Below are 17,483 nucleotides of genomic sequence, written 5' to 3' on the forward strand. Positions count from 1 at the left end.
AGATTCAGAGCTCTCTCACACCGTTTTTGGGCCACCGACATATTCTGGACTTTAGGGGGTCTATGATGCCTGTAAACCCCTTTTTTGGGCATACAAACATTTCAACATTTTTGCAGGCCTAAGATGCATTTTAAGGCCTTTTTGGGCTGCTAACATTTTCTGAACTTTCAGGGGTGTAGGATGCATTTTTTTCGTGCCAGAAATATTTTTGGTAATTTCAGTGGTCTAGGATGCGGGTTAATGCCCCTTTCAAGCTGCAAATGCTTTTGGGACATTCAGAGATCTCTCACAATGTTTTTGGGCCACCAACATTTTACAGACTTTAGGGGGTCTACGATGCCTGTAAACCCCTTTTTTGGGCCTCCAAAGATTTCAACATTTTTGCAGGCCTAAAATGCATTTTAAGGCCTTTTTTGGGCTGCTAACATATTCTGTACTTTCGGGGTTGTAGGATCCATTTTTCGTGGCAAAAATATTTTTGTTTTGGGAATTTCAGTGGTCTAGGATGTGGGTTAATGCCCCTTTCAGGCTGCAAATGCTTTTGGGACATTCAGAGCTCTCTCACACTGTTTTTGGGCCACCAACATTTTCTGAACTTTAGGGGGTCTAAGATGCCTGTAAACCCCTTTTTTGGGCATCCAAACATTTCAACATTTTTGCCGGCCTAAGATGCATTTTAAGGCCTTTTTTGGGCTGCTAACATTTTCTGAACTTTCAGGGGTGTAGGATGCATTTTTCGTGCCAGAAATATTTTTGGTAATTTCAGTGGTCTAGGATTTGGGTTAATGCCCCTTTTGGGCTGCTAATGTTTTTGGGACATTCAGAGCTCTCTCACAATGTCTTTGGGCCACCAACATTTTCTGGACTTTAGGGGGTCTATGATGCCGGTAAACCTTTTTTTTGGGCCTCCAAACATTTCAACATTTTTGCAGGCCTTAATTGCATTTAAGGCCTTTTTTCGGCTGCTAACATATTCTGTACTTTCAGGGGTTTAGGATGCATTTTTCGTGCCAAAAATATTTTTGGGAATTTCAGTGGTCTAGGATTTGGGTTAATGCCCCTTTCAGGCTGCAAATGTTTTTGGGACATTCAGAGCTCTCTCACAATGTTTTTGGGCCACCAACATTTTCTGGACTTTAGGGGGTCTACGATGTCTGTAAACCCCTTTTTTGGGCCTCCAAAGATTTCAACATTTTTGCCGGCCTAAGATGCATTTTAAGGCCTTTTTTTGGCTGCTAACATATTCTGTACTTTCGGGGATGTAGGATGCATTTTTCGTGCCAAAAATATTTTTGGGAATTTCAGTGGTCTAGGATGCGGGTTAATGCCCCTTTCAAGCTGCAAATGCTTTTGGGACATTCTGAGCTCTCTCACACTGCTTTTGGGTCACCAACATTTTCTGGACTTTAGGTGGTCTACGATGCCTGTAAAACCCTTTTTTGGGCCTCCAAAGATTTCAACATTTTTGCCGGCCTAAGATGCATTTTAAGGCCTTTTTCGGGCTGCTAACATATTCTGTACTTTCGGGGATGTAGGATGCATTTTTCGTGGCAAAAATATTTTGGAGAATTACAGTGGTCTAGGATGTGGGTTAATGCCCCTTTCAGGCTGTAAATGTTTTTGGGACATTCAGAGATGTCTCACAATGTTTTTGGGCCACCAACATTTTCCAGACTTTAGGGGGTCTACGATGCCTGTAAACCCCTTTTTTGGGCCTCCAAAGATTTCAACATTTTTTCAGGCCTAAAATGCATTTAAGGCCTTTTTTGGGCTGCTAACATATTCTGTACTTTCAGGGGGGTAGGATGCATTTTTCGTACCAAAAATATTTTTGGGAATTTCAGTGGTCTAGGATGCGGGTTAATGCCCCTTTCAGGCTGTAAATGTTTTTGGGACATTCAGAGATCTCTCACAATGTTTTTGGGCCACCAACATTTTCCAGACTTTAGGGGGTCTACGATGCCTGTAAACCCCTTTTTTGGGCCTCCAAAGATTTCAACATTTTTTCAGGCCTAAGATGCATTTTAATGCCTTTTTTGGAATGCTGACATATTCTGAACTTTCAGGGTTGTAGGATGCATTTTTCGTGCCAAAAATATTTTTGGGAATTTCAGGGGTCTAGCATGCGGGTTAATGTCCTTTTCAGACTGCAAATGTTTTTGGGAGATTCAGAGCTCTCTCACACCGTTTTTGGGCCACCGACATATTCTGGACTTTAGGGGGTCTTCGATGCCTGTTAACCCCTTTTTTGGGCATCCAAACATTTCAACATTTTTGCAGGCCTAAGATGCATTTTAAGGCCTTTTTGGGCTGCTAACATTTTCTGAACTTTCAGGGGTGTAGGATGCATTTTTCGTGCCAGAAATATTTTTGGTAATTTCAGTGGTCTAGGATTTGGGTTAATGCCCCTTTCAGGCTGCAAATGTTTTTGGGGCATTCAGAGCTCTCTCACAATGTTTTTGGGCCACCAACATTTTCTGGACTTTAGGGGGTCTACGATGCCTGTAAACCTTTTTTTTGGGCCTCCAAACATTTCAACATTTTTGCAGGCCTAAAATGCATTTAAGGCCTTTTTTGGGCTGCTAACATATTCTGTACTTTCAGGGGGGTAGGATGCATTTTTCGTGCCAAAAATATTTTTGGGAATTTCAGTGGTCTAGGATGTGGGTTAATGCCCCTTTCAAGCTGCAAATGCTTTTGGGACATTCCGAGCTCTCTCACACTGCTTTTGGGCCACCAACATTTTATGGACTTTAGGGGGTCTACGATGCCTGTAAACCCCTTTTTTGGGCCTCCAAAGATTTCAACATTTTTGCAGGCCTAAGATGCATTTTAAGGCCTTTTTGGGCTGCTAACATATTCTGTGCTTTCGGGGTTGTAGGATCCATTTTTCGTGGCAAAAATATTTTTGTTTTGGGAATTTCAGTGGTCTAGGATGTGGGTTAATGCCCCTTTCAGGTTGCAAATGCTTTTGGGACATTCAGACCTCTCTCACACTGTTTTTGGGCCACCAACATTTTCTGAACTTTAGGGGGTCTAAGATGCCTGTAAACCCCTTTTTTGGGCATCCAAACATTTCAACATTTTTGCAGGCCTAAGATGCATTTTAAGGCCTTTTTTGGGCTGCTAACATTTTCTGAACTTTCAGGGGTGTAGGATGCATTTTTCGTGCCAGAAATATTTTTGGTAATTTCAGTGGTCTAGGATTTGGGTTAATGCCCCTTTTGGGCTGCTAATGTTTTTGGGACATTCAGAGCTCTCTCACAATGTCTTTGGGCCACCAACATTTTCTGGACTTTAGGGGGTCTACGATGCCGGTAAACCTTTTTTTTGGGCCTCCAAACATTTCAACATTTTTGCAGGCCTAAGGTGCATTTAAGGCCGTTTTTGGGCTGCTAACATATTCTGTACTTTCAGGGGTTTAGGATGCATTTTTCGTGCCAAAAATATTTTTGGGAATTTCAGTGGTCTAGGATTTGGGTTAATGCCCCTTTCAGGCTGCAAATGTTTTTGGGACATTCAGAGCTCTCTCACAATGTTTTTGGGCCACCAACATTTTCCAGACTTTAGGGGGTCTACGATGCCTGTTAACCCCTTTTTTGGGCATCCAAAGATTTCAACATTTTTTCAGGCCTAAGATGCATTTTAAGGCCTTTTTGGGCTGCTAACATTTTCTGAACTTTCAGGGGTGTAGGATGCATTTTTCGTGCCAAAAATATTTTTGGGAATTTCAGGGGTCTAGCATGCGGGTTAATGCCCCTTTCAGGCTGTAAATGTTTTTGGGACATTTAGAGATCTCTCACAATGTTTTTGGGCCACCAACATTTTACAGACTTTAGGGGGTCTACGATCCCTGTAAACCCCTTTTTTGGGCCTCCAAAGATTTCAACATTTTTTCAGGCCTAAGATGCATTTTAAGGCCTTTTTTGGAATTCTGACATATTCTGAACTTTCAGGGTTGTAGGATGCATTTTTCGTGCCAAAAATATTTTTGGGAATTTCAGGGGTCTAGCATGCGGGTTAATGTCCTTTTCAGACTGCAAATGTTTTTGGGAGATTCAGAGCTCTCTCACACCGTTTTTGGGCCACCGACATATTCTGGACTTTAGGGGGTCTACGATGCCTGTAAACCCCTTTTTTGGGCATACAAACATTTCAACATTTTTGCAGGCCTAAGATGCATTTTAAGGCCTTTTTGGGCTGCTAACATTTTCTGAACTTTCAGGGGTGTAGGATGCATTTTTTCGTGCCAGAAATATTTTTGGTAATTTCAGTGGTCTAGGATGCGGGTTAATGCCCCTTTCAAGCTGCAAATGCTTTTGGGACATTCAGAGATCTCTCACAATGTTTTTGGGCCACCAACATTTTACAGACTTTAGGGGGTCTACGATGCCTGTAAACCCCTTTTTTGGGCCTCCAAAGATTTCAACATTTTTGCAGACCTAAGATGCATTTCAAGGCCTTTTTTGGGCTGCTAACATATTCTGTACTTTCGGGGTTGTAGGATCCATTTTTCGTGGCAAAAATATTTTTGTTTTGGGAATTTCAGTGGTCTAGGATGTGGGTTAATGCCCCTTTCAGGCTGCAAATGCTTTTGGGACATTCAGAGCTCTCTCACACTGTTTTTGGGCCACCAACATTTTCTGAACTTTAGGGGGTCTAAGATGCCTGTAAACCCCTTTTTTGGGTATCCAAACATTTCAACATTTTTGCAGGCCTAAGATGCATTTTAAGGCCTTTTTTGGGCTGCTAACATTTTCTGAACTTTCAGGGGTGTAGGATGCATTTTTCGTGCCAGAAATATTTTTGGTAATTTCAGTGGTCTAGGATTTGGGTTAATGCCCCTTTTGGGCTGCTAATGTTTTTGGGACATTCAGAGCTCTCTCACAATGTCTTTGGGCCACCAACATTTTCTGGACTTTAGGGGGTCTACGATGTCTGTAAACCCCTTTTTTGGGCCTCCAAAGATTTCAACATTTTTGCCGGCCTAAGATGCATTTTAAGGCCTTTTTTTGGCTGCTAACATATTCTGTACTTTCGGGGATGTAGGATGCATTTTTCGTGCCAAAAATATTTTTGGGAATTTCAGTGGTCTAGGATGCGGGTTAATGCCCCTTTCAAGCTGCAAATGCTTTTGGGACATTCTGAGATCTCTCACACTGCTTTTGGGCCACCAACATTTGCTGGACTTTAGGTGGTCTACGATGCCTGTAAACCCCTTTTTTGGGCCTCCAAAGATTTCAACATTTTTGCCGGCCTAAGATGCATTTTAAGGCCTTTTTTGGGCTGCTAACATATTCTGTACTTTCGGGGATGTAGGATGCATTTTTCGTGGCAAAAATATTTTGGAGAATTACAGTGGTCTAGGATGTGGGTTAATGCCCCTTTCAGGCTGTAAATGTTTTTGGGACATTCAGAGATCTCTCACAATGTTTTTGGGCCACCAACATTTTCCAGACTTTAGGGGGTCTACGATGCCTGTAAACCCCTTTTTTGGGCCTCCAAAGATTTCAACATTTTTTCAGGCCTAAAATGCATTTAAGGCCTTTTTTGGGCTGCTAACATATTCTGTACTTTCAGGGGGGTAGGATGCATTTTTTGTACCAAAAATATTTTGGGGAATTTCAGTGGTCTAGGATGCGGGTTAATGCCCCTTTCAGGCTGGAAATGTTTTTGGGACATTCAGAGATCTCTCACAATGTTTTTGGGCCACCATCATTTTCCAAACTTTAGGGGGTCTACGATGCCTGTAAACCCCTTTTTTGGGCCTCCAAAGATTTCAACATTTTTTCAGGCCTAAGATGCATTTTAATGCCTTTTTGGAATGCTGACATATTCTGAACTTTCAGGGTTGTAGGATGCATTTTTCGTGCCAAAAATATTTTTGGGAATTTCAGGGGTCTAGCATGCGGGTTAATGTCCTTTTCATACTGCAAATGTTTTTGGGAGATTCAGAGCTCTCTCACACCGTTTTTGGGCCACCGACATATTCTGGACTTTAGGGGTCTTCGATGCCTGTTAACCCCTTTTTTGGCATCCAAACATTTCAACATTTTTGCAGGCCTAAGATGCTTTTTAAGGCCTTTTTGGGCTGCTAACATTTTCTGAACTTTCAGGGGTGTAGGATGCATTTTTCGTGCCAGAAATATTTTTGGTAATTTCAGTGGTCTAGGATTTGGGTTAATGCCCCTTTCAGGCTGCAAATGTTTTTGGGACATTCAGAGCTCTCTCACAATGTTTTTGGGCCACCAACATTTTCTGGACTTTAGGGGGTCAACGATGCCTGTAAACCTTTTTTTTGGGCCTCCAAACATTTCAACATTTTTGCAGGCCTAAAATGCATTTAAGGCCTTTTTTGGGCTGCTAACATATTCTGTACTTTCAGGGGGGTAGGATGCATTTTTCGTGCCAAAAATATTTTTGGGAATTTCAGTGGTCTGGGATGCAGGTTAATGCCCCTTTCAAGCTGCAAATGCTTTTGGGACATTCCGAGCTCTCTCACACTGCTTTTGGGCCACCAACATTTTATGGACTTTAGGTGGTCTACGATGCCTGTAAACCCCTTTTTTGGGCCTCCAAAGATTTCAACATTTTTGCCGGCCTAAGATGCATTTTAAGGCCTTTTTTGGGCTGCTAACATATTCTGTACTTTCGGGGATGTAGGATGCATTTTTCGTGGCAAAAATATTTTGGAGAATTACAGTGGTCTAGGATGTGGGTTAATGCCCCTTTCAGGCTGTAAATGTTTTTGGGACATTCAGAGATCTCTCACAATGTTTTTGGGCCACCAACATTTTACAGACTTTAGGGGGTCTACGATGCCTGTAAACCCCTTTTTTGGGCCTCCAAAGATTTCAACATTTTTGCAGGCCTAAGATGCATTTTAAGGCCTTTTTTGGGCTGCTAACATATTCTGTGCTTTCGGGGTTGTAGGATCCATTTTTCGTGGCAAAAATATTTTTGTTTTGGGAATTTCAGTGGTCTAGGATGTGGGTTAATGCCCCTTTCAGGCTCCAAATGCTTTTAGGACATTCAGACCTCTCTCACACTGTTTTTGGGCCACCAACATTTTCTGAACTTTAGGGGGTCTAAGATGCCTGTAAACCCCTTTTTTGGGCCTCCAAAGATTTCAACATTTTTTCAGGCCTAAAATGCATTTAAGGCCTTTTTTGGGCTGCTAACATATTCTGTACTTTCAGGGGGGTAGGATGCATTTTTCGTACCAAAAATATTTTTGGGAATTTCAGTGGTCTAGGATGCGGGTTAATGCCCCTTTCAGGCTGTAATTGTTTTTGGGACATTCAGAGATCTCTCACAATGTTTTTGGGCCACCATCATTTTCCAGACTTTAGGGGGCCTACGATGCCTGTAAACCCCTTTTTTGGACCTCCAAAGATTTCAACATTTTTTCAGGCCTAAGATGCATTTTAAGGCCTTTTTTGGAATTCTGACATATTCTGAACTTTCAGGGTTGTAGGATGCATTTTTCGTGCCAAAAATATTTTTGGGAATTTCAGTGGTCTAGGATTTGGGTTAATGCCCCTTTCAGGCTGCAAATGTTTTTGGGACATTCAGAGCTCTCTCACAATGTTTTTGGGCCACCAACATTTTCTGGACTTTAGGGGGTCTACGATGCCTGTAAACCTTTTTTTTGGGCCTGTAAACCTTTTTTTTGGGCCTCCAAACATTTCAACATTTTTGCAGGCCTAAAATGCATTTAAGGCCTTTTTTGGGCTGCTAACATATTCTGTACTTTCGGGGATGTAGGATGCATTTTTCGTGCCAAAAATATTTTTGGGAATTTCAGTGGTCTAGGATGCGGGTTAATGCCCCTTTCAAGCTGCAAATGCTTTTGGGACATTCTGAGCTCTCTCACACTGCTTTTGGGCCACCCACATTTTCTGGACTTTAGGTGGTCTACGATGCCTGTAAACCCCTTTTTGGGGCCTCCAAAGATTTCAACATTTTTGCTGGCCTAAGATGCATTTTAAGGCCTTTTTTGGGCTGCTAACATATTCTGTACTTTCGGGGATGTAGGATGCATTTTTCGTGGCAAAAATATTTTGGAGAATTACAGTGGTCTAGGATGTGGGTTAATGCCCCTTTCAAGCTGCAAATGCTTTTGGGACATTCTGAGCTCTCTCACACTGCTTTTGGGCCACCAACATTTTCTGGACTTTAGGTGGTCTACGATGCCTGTAAACCCCTTTTTGGGGCTTCCAAAGATTTCAACATTTTTGCCGGCCTAAGATGCATTTTAAGGCCTTTTTTGGGCTGCTAACATATTCTGTACTTTCGGGGATGTAGGATGCATTTTTCGTGGCAAAAATATTTTGGAGAATTACAGTGGTCTAGGATGTGGGTTAATGCCCCTTTCAGGCTGTAAATGTTTTTGGGACATTCAGAGATCTCTCACAATGTTTTTGGGCCACCAACATTTTCCAGACTTTAGGGGGTCTACGATGCCTGTAAACCCCTTTTTTGGGCCTCCAAAGATTTCAACATTTTTTCAGGCCTAAAATGCATTTAAGGCCTTTTTTGGGCTGCTAACATATTCTGTACTTTCAGGGGGGTAGGATGCATTTTTCGTACCAAAAATATTTTTGGGAATTTCAGTGGTCTAGGATGCGGGTTAATGCCCCTTTCAGGCTGTAATTGTTTTTGGGACATTCAGAGATCTCTCACAATGTTTTTGGGCCACCATCATTTTCCAGACTTTAGGGGGCCTACGATGCCTGTAAACCCCTTTTTTGGACCTCCAAAGATTTCAACATTTTTTCAGGCCTAAGATGCATTTTAAGGCCTTTTTTGGAATTCTGACATATTCTGAACTTTCAGGGTTGTAGGATGCATTTTTCGTGCCAAAAATATTTTTGGGAATTTCAGGGGTCTAGCATGTGGGTTAATGTCCTTTTCAGACTGCAAATGTTTTTGGGAGATTCAGAGCTCTCTCACACCGTTTTTGGGCCACCAACATATTCTGGACTTTAGGGGGTCTACGATGCCTGTAAACCCCTTTTTTGGGCATACAAACATTTCAACATTTTTGCAGGCCTAAGATGCATTTTAAGGCCTTTTTGGGCTGCTAACATTTTCTGAACTTTCAGGGGTGTAGGATGCATTTTTTCGTGCCAGAAATATTTTTGGTAATTTCAGTGGTCTAGGATGCGGGTTAATGCCCCTTTCAAGCTGCAAATGCTTTTGGGACATTCAGAGATCTCTCACAATGTTTTTGGGCCACCAACATTTTACAGACTTTCGGGGGTCTACGATGCCTGTAAACCCCTTTTTTGGGCCTCCAAAGATTTCAACATTTTTGCAGGCCTAAGATGCATTTTAAGTCCTTTTTCGGGCTGCTAACATATTCTGTACTTTTGGGGTTGTAGGATCCATTTTTCGTGGCAAAAATATTTTTGTTTTGGGAATTTCAGTGGTCTAGGATGTGGGTTAATGCCCCTTTCAGGATGAAAATGCTTTTGGGACATTCAGAGCTCTCTCACACTGTTTTTGGGCCACCAACATTTTCTGAACTTTAGGGGGTCTAAGATGCCTGTAAACCCCTTTTTTGGGCATCCAAACATTTCAACATTTTTGCAGGCCTAAGATGCATTTTAAGGCCTTTTTTGGGCTGCTAACATTTTCTGAACTTTCAGGGGTGTAGGATGCATTTTTCGTGCCAGAAATATTTTTGGTAATTTCAGTGGTCTAGGATTTGGGTTAATGCCCCTTTTGGGCTGCTAATGTTTTTGGGACATTCAGAGCTCTCTCACAATGTCTTTGGGCCACCAACATTTTCTGGACTTTAGGGGGTCTACGATGCCGGTAAACCTTTTTTTTGGGCCTCCAAACATTTCAACATTTTTGCAGGCCTAAATTGCATTTAAGGCCTTTTTTGGGCTGCTAACATATTCTGTACTTTCAGGGGTTTAGGATGCATTTTTCGTGCCAAAAATATTTTTGGGAATTTCAGTGGTCTAGGATTTGGGTTAATGCCCCTTTCAAGCTGCAAATGCTTTTGGGACATTCTGAGCTCTCTCACACTGCTTTTGGGCCACCAACATTTTCTGGACTTTAGGTGGTCTACGATGCCTGTAAACCCCTTTTTTGGGCCTCCAAAGATTTCAACATTTTCGCCGGCGTAAGATGCATTTTAAGGCCTTTTTTGGGCTGCTAACATATTCTGTACTTTCGGGGATGTAGGATGCATTTTTCGTGACAAAAATATTTTAGAGAATTACAGTGGTCTAGGATGTGGGTTAATGCCCCTTTCAGGCTGTAAATGTTTTTGGGACATTCAGAGATCTCTCACAATGTTTTTGGGCCACCAACATTTTCCAGACTTTAGGGGGTCTACGATGCCTGTAAACCCCTTTTTTGGGCCTCCAAAGATTTCAACATTTTTTCAGGCCTAAAATGCATTTAAGGCCTTTTTTGGGCTGCTAACATATTCTGTACTTTCAGGGGGGTAGGATGCATTTTTCGTACCAAAAATATTTTTGGGAATTTCAGTGGTCTTGGATGCGGGTTAATGCCCCTTTCAGGCTGTAATTGTTTTTGGGACATTCAGAGATCTCTCACAATGTTTTTGGGCCACCATCATTTTCCAGACTTTAGGGGGTCTACGATACCTGTAAACCCCTTTTTTGGGCCTCCAAAGATTTCAACATTTTTTCAGGCCTAAGATGCATTTTAATGCCTTTTTTGGAATGCTGACATATTCTGAACTTTCAGGGTTGTAGGATGCATTTTTCGTGCCAAAAATATTTTTGGGAATTTCAGGGGTCTAGCATGCGGGTTAATGTCCTTTTCAGACTGCAAATGTTTTTGGGAGATTCAGAGCTCTCTCACACCGTTTTTGGGCCACCGACATATTCTGGACTTTAGGGGTCTTCGATGCCTGTTAACCCCTTTTTTGGGCATCCAAACATTTCAACATTTTTGCAGGCCTAAGATGCATTTTAAGGTCTTTTTGGGCTGCTAACATTTTCTAAACTTTCAGGGGTGTAGGATGCATTTTTCGTGCCAGAACTATTTTTGGTAATTTCAGTGGTCTAGGATTTGGGTTAATGCCCCTTTCAGGCTGCAAATGTTTTTGGGACATTCAGAGCTCTCTCACAATGTTTTTGGGCCACCAACATTTTCTGGACTTTAGGGGGTCTACGATGCCTGTAAACCTTTTTTTTGGGCCTGTAAACCTTTTTTTTGGGCCTCCAAACATTTCAACATTTTTGCAGGCCTAAAATGCATTTAAGGCCTTTTTTGGGCTGCTAACATATTCTGTACTTTCAGGGGGGTAGGATGCATTTTTCGTGCCAAAAATATTTTTGGGAATTTCAGTGGTCTAGGATGCGGGTTAATGCCCCTTTCAAGCTGCAAATGCTTTTGGGACATTCCAAGCTCTCTCACACTGCTTTTGGGCCACCAACATTTTCTGGACTTTAGGTGGTCTACGATGCCTGTAAACCCCTTTTTTGGGCCTCCAAAAATGTCAACATTTTTGCCGGCCTAACATGCATTTTAAGGCCTTTTTTGGGCTGCTAACATATTCTGTACTTTCGGGGATGTAGGATGCATTTTTCGTGGCAAAAATATTTTGGAGAATTACAGTGGTCTAGGATGTGGGTTAATGCCCCTTTCAGGCTGTAAATGTTTTTGGGACATTCAGAGATCTCTCACAATGTTTTTGGGCCACCAACATTTTACAGACTTTAGGGGGTCTACGATGCCTGTAAACCCCTTTTTTGGGCCTCCAAAGATTTCAACATTTTTTCAGGCCTAAGATGCATTTTAGGCCTTTTTTGGAATGCTGACATATTCTGAACTTTCAGGGTTGTAGGATGCATTTTTTCGTGCCAAAAATATTTTTGGGAATTTCAGGGGTCTAGCATGCGGGTTAATGTCCTTTTCAGACTGCAAATGTTTTTGGGAGATTCAGAGCTCTCTCACACCGTTTTTGGGCCACCGACATATTCTGGACTTTATGGGGTCTACGATGCCTGTAAACCCCTTTTTTGGGCATCCAAACATTTCAACATTTTTGCAGGCCTAAGATGCATTTTAAGGCCTTTTTGGGCTGCTAACATTTTCTGAACTTTCAGGGGTGTAGGATGCATTTTTCGTGCCAGAAATATTTTTGGTAATTTCAGTGGTCTAGGATTTGGGTTAATGCCCCTTTCAGGCTGCAAATGTTTTTGGGACATTCAGAGCTCTCTCACAATGTTTTTGGGCCACCAACATTTTCTGGACTTTAGGGGGTCTACGATGCCTGTAAACCTTTTTTTTGGGCCTCCAAACATTTCAACATTTTTGCAGGCCTAAAATGCATTTAAGGCCTTTTTTGGGCTGCTAACATATTCTGTACTTTCAGGGGTTTAGGATGCATTTTTCGTGCCAAAAATATTTTGGGGAATTTCAGTGGTCTAGGATTTGGGTTAATGCCCCTTTCAGGCTGCAAATGTTTTTGGGACATTCAGAGCTCTCTCACAATGTTTTTGGGCCACCAACATTTTCTGGACTTTAGGGGGTCTACGATGTCTGTAAACCCCTTTTTTGGGCCTCCAAATATTTCAACATTTTTGCCGGCCTAAGATGCATTTTAAGGCCTTTTTTTGGCTACTAACATATTCTGTACTTTCGGGGATGTAGGATGCATTTTTCGTGCCAAAAATATTTTTGGGAATTTCAGTGGTCTAGAATGCGGGTTAATGCCCCTTTCAAGCTGCAAATGCTTTTGGGACATTCTGAGCTCTCTCACACTGCTTTTGGGCCACCAACATTTTCTGGACTTTAGGTGGTCTACGATGCCTGTAAACCCCTTTTTTGGGCCTCCAAAGATTTCAACATTTTTGCCGGCCTAAGATGCATTTTAAGGCCTTTTTTGGGCTGCTAACATATTCTGTACTTTCGGGGATGTAGGATGCATTTTTCGTGGCAAAAATATTTTGGAGAATTACAGTGGTCTAGGATGTGGGTTAATGCCCCTTTCAGGCTGTAAATGTTTTTGGGACATTCAGAGATCTCTCACAATGTTTTTGGGCCACCAACATTTTCCAGACTTTAGGGGGTCTACGATGCCTGTAAACCCCTTTTTTGGGCCTCCAAAGATTTCAACATTTTTTCAGGCCTAAAATGCATTTAAGGCCTTTTTTGGGCTGCTAACATATTCTGTACTTTCAGGGGGGTAGGATGCATTTTTCGTGGCAAAAATATTTTTGTTTTGGGAATTTCAGTGGTCTAGGATGTGGGTTAATGCCCCTTTCAGGCTGCAAATGTTTTTGGGACATTCAGAGCTCTCTCACACTGTTTTTGGGCCACCAACATTTTCTGAACTTTAGGGGGTCTACGATGCCTGTAAACCCTTTTTTGGGCATCCAAACATTTCAACATTTTTGCAGGCCTCAAATGCATTTAAGGCCTTTTTTGGGCTGCTAACATATTCTGTACGTTCAGGGGGGTAGGATGCATTTTTCGTGCCAATAATATTTTTGGGAATTTCAGTGGTCTAGGATGCAGGTTAATGCCCCTTTCAAGCTGCAAATGCTTTTGGGACATTCCGAGCTCTCTCACACTGCTTTTGGGCCACCAACATTTTCTGGACTTTAGGTGGTCTACGATGCCTGTAAACCCCTTTTTTGGGCCACCAAAGATTTCAACATTTTTGCCGGCCTAAGATGCATTTTAAGGCCTTTTTTGGGCTGCTCACATATTCTGTACTTTCGGGGATGTAGGATGCATTTTTCGTGGCAAAAATATTTTGGAGAATTAGAGTGGTCTAGGATGTGGGTTAATGCCCCTTTCAGGCTGTAAATGTTTTTGGGACATTCAGAGATCTCTCACAATGTTTTTGGGCCACCAACATTTTCCAGACTTTAGGGGGTCTACGATGCCTGTAAACCACTTTTTTGGGCCTCCAAAGATTTCAACATTTTCAGGCCTAAGATGCATTTTAAGGCCTTTTTTGGAATGCTGACATATTCTGAACTTTCAGGGTTGTAGGATGCATTTTTCGTGCCAAAAATATTTTTGGGAATTTCAGGGGTCTAGCATGCGGGTTAATGTCCTTTTCAGACTGCAAATGTTTTTGGGACATTCAGAGCTCTCTCACAATGTTTTTGGGCCACCATCATTTTCCAGACTTTAGGGGGTCTACGATACCTGTAAACCCCTTTTTTGGGCCTCCAAAGATTTCAACATTTTTTCAGGCCTAAAATGCATTTAAGGCCTTTTTTGGGCTGCTAACATATTCTGTACTTTCAGGGGGGTAGGATGCATTTTTCGTACCAAAAATATTTTTGGGAATTTCAGTGGTCTAGGATGCGGGTTAATGCCCCTTTCAGGCTGTAATTGTTTTTGGGACATTCAGAGATCTCTCACAATGTTTTTGGGCCACCATCATTTTCCAGACTTTAGGGGGTCTACGATACCTGTAAACCCCTTTTTTGGGCCTCCAAAGATTTCAACATTTTTTCAGGCCTAAGATGCATTTTAATGCCTTTTTTGGAATGCTGACATATTCTGAACTTTCAGGGTTGTAGGATGCATTTTTCGTGCCAAAAATATTTTTGGGAATTTCAGGGGTCTAGCATGCGGGTTAATGTCCTTTTCAGACTGCAAATGTTTTTGGGAGATTCAGAGCTCTCTCACACCGTTTTTGGGCCACCGACATATTCTGGACTTTAGGGGTCTTCGATGCCTGTTAACCCCTTTTTTGGGCATCCAAACATTTCAACATTTTTGCAGGCCTAAGATGCATTTTAAGGTCTTTTTGGGCTGCTAACATTTTCTAAACTTTCAGGGGTGTAGGATGCATTTTTCGTGCCAGAACTATTTTTGGTAATTTCAGTGGTCTAGGATTTGGGTTAATGCCCCTTTCAGGCTGCAAATGTTTTTGGGACATTCAGAGCTCTCTCACAATGTTTTTGGGCCACCAACATTTTCTGGACTTTAGGGGGTCTACGATGCCTGTAAACCTTTTTTTTGGGCCTGTAAACCTTTTTTTTGGGCCTCCAAACATTTCAACATTTTTGCAGGCCTAAAATGCATTTAAGGCCTTTTTTGGGCTGCTAACATATTCTGTACTTTCAGGGGGGTAGGATGCATTTTTCGTGCCAAAAATATTTTTGGGAATTTCAGTGGTCTAGGATGCGGGTTAATGCCCCTTTCAAGCTGCAAATGCTTTTGGGACATTCCAAGCTCTCTCACACTGCTTTTGGGCCACCAACATTTTCTGGACTTTAGGTGGTCTACGATGCCTGTAAACCCCTTTTTTGGGCCTCCAAAAATGTCAACATTTTTGCCGGCCTAACATGCATTTTAAGGCCTTTTTTGGGCTGCTAACATATTCTGTACTTTCGGGGATGTAGGATGCATTTTTCGTGGCAAAAATATTTTGGAGAATTACAGTGGTCTAGGATGTGGGTTAATGCCCCTTTCAGGCTGTAAATGTTTTTGGGACATTCAGAGATCTCTCACAATGTTTTTGGGCCACCAACATTTTACAGACTTTAGGGGGTCTACGATGCCTGTAAACCCCTTTTTTGGGCCTCCAAAGATTTCAACATTTTTTCAGGCCTAAGATGCATTTTAGGCCTTTTTTGGAATGCTGACATATTCTGAACTTTCAGGGTTGTAGGATGCATTTTTTCGTGCCAAAAATATTTTTGGGAATTTCAGGGGTCTAGCATGTGGGTTAATGTCCTTTTCAGACTGCAAATGTTTTTGGGAGATTCAGAGCTCTCTCACACCGTTTTTGGGCCACCGACATATTCTGGACTTTATGGGGTCTACGATGCCTGTAAACCCCTTTTTTGGGCATCCAAACATTTCAACATTTTTGCAGGCCTAAGATGCATTTTAAGGCCTTTTTGGGCTGCTAACATTTTCTGAACTTTCAGGGGTGTAGGATGCATTTTTCGTGCCAGAAATATTTTTGGTAATTTCAGTGGTCTAGGATTTGGGTTAATGCCCCTTTCAGGCTGCAAATGTTTTTGGGACATTCAGAGCTCTCTCACAATGTTTTTGGGCCACCAACATTTTCTGGACTTTAGGGGGTCTACGATGCCTGTAAACCTTTTTTTTGGGCCTCCAAACATTTCAACATTTTTGCAGGCCTAAAATGCATTTAAGGCCTTTTTTGGGCTGCTAACATATTCTGTACTTTCAGGGGTTTAGGATGCATTTTTCGTGCCAAAAATATTTTGGGGAATTTCAGTGGTCTAGGATTTGGGTTAATGCCCCTTTCAGGCTGCAAATGTTTTTGGGACATTCAGAGCTCTCTCACAATGTTTTTGGGCCACCAACATTTTCTGGACTTTAGGGGGTCTACGATGTCTGTAAACCCCTTTTTTGGGCCTCCAAATATTTCAACATTTTTGCCGGCCTAAGATGCATTTTAAGGCCTTTTTTTGGCTACTAACATATTCTGTACTTTCGGGGATGTAGGATGCATTTTTCGTGCCAAAAATATTTTTGGGAATTTCAGTGGTCTAGAATGCGGGTTAATGCCCCTTTCAAGCTGCAAATGCTTTTGGGACATTCTGAGCTCTCTCACACTGCTTTTGGGCCACCAACATTTTCTGGACTTTAGGTGGTCTACGATGCCTGTAAACCCCTTTTTTGGGCCTCCAAAGATTTCAACATTTTTGCCGGCCTAAGATGCATTTTAAGGCCTTTTTTGGGCTGCTAACATATTCTGTACTTTCGGGGATGTAGGATGCATTTTTCGTGGCAAAAATATTTTGGAGAATTACAGTGGTCTAGGATGTGGGTTAATGCCCCTTTCAGGCTGTAAATGTTTTTGGGACATTCAGAGATCTCTCACAATGTTTTTGGGCCACCAACATTTTCCAGACTTTAGGGGGTCTACGATGCCTGTAAACCCCTTTTTTGGGCCTCCAAAGATTTCAACATTTTTTCAGGCCTAAAATGCATTTAAGGCCTTTTTTGGGCTGCTAACATATTCTGTACTTTCAGGGGGGTAGGATGCATTTTTCGTGGCAAAAATATTTTTGTTTTGGGAATTTCAGTGGTCTAGGATGTGGGTTAATGCCCCTTTCAGGCTGCAAATGTTTTTGGGACATTCAGAGCTCTCTCACACTGTTTTTGGGCCACCAACATTTTCTGAACTTTAGGGGGTCTACGATGCCTGTAAACCCTTTTTTGGGCATCCAAACATTTCAACATTTTTGCAGGCCTCAAATGCATTTAAGGCCTTTTTTGGGCTGCTAACATATTCTGTACGTTCAGGGGGGTAGGATGCATTTTTCGTGCCAATAATATTTTTGGGAATTTCAGTGGTCTAGGATGCAGGTTAATGCCCCTTTCAAGCTGCAAATGCTTTTGGGACATTCCGAGCTCTCTCACACTGCTTTTGGGCCACCAACATTTTCTGGACTTTAGGTGGTCTACGATGCCTGTAAACCCCTTTTTTGGGCCACCAAAGATTTCAACATTTTTGCCGGCCTAAGATGCATTTTAAGGCCTTT

Source organism: Ambystoma mexicanum, chromosome 8, assembly GCF_040938575.1.
Source record: "Ambystoma mexicanum isolate Mex_15411 chromosome 8, UKY_AmexF1_1, whole genome shotgun sequence".
Taxonomy (NCBI): Eukaryota; Metazoa; Chordata; class Amphibia; order Caudata; family Ambystomatidae; genus Ambystoma; species Ambystoma mexicanum.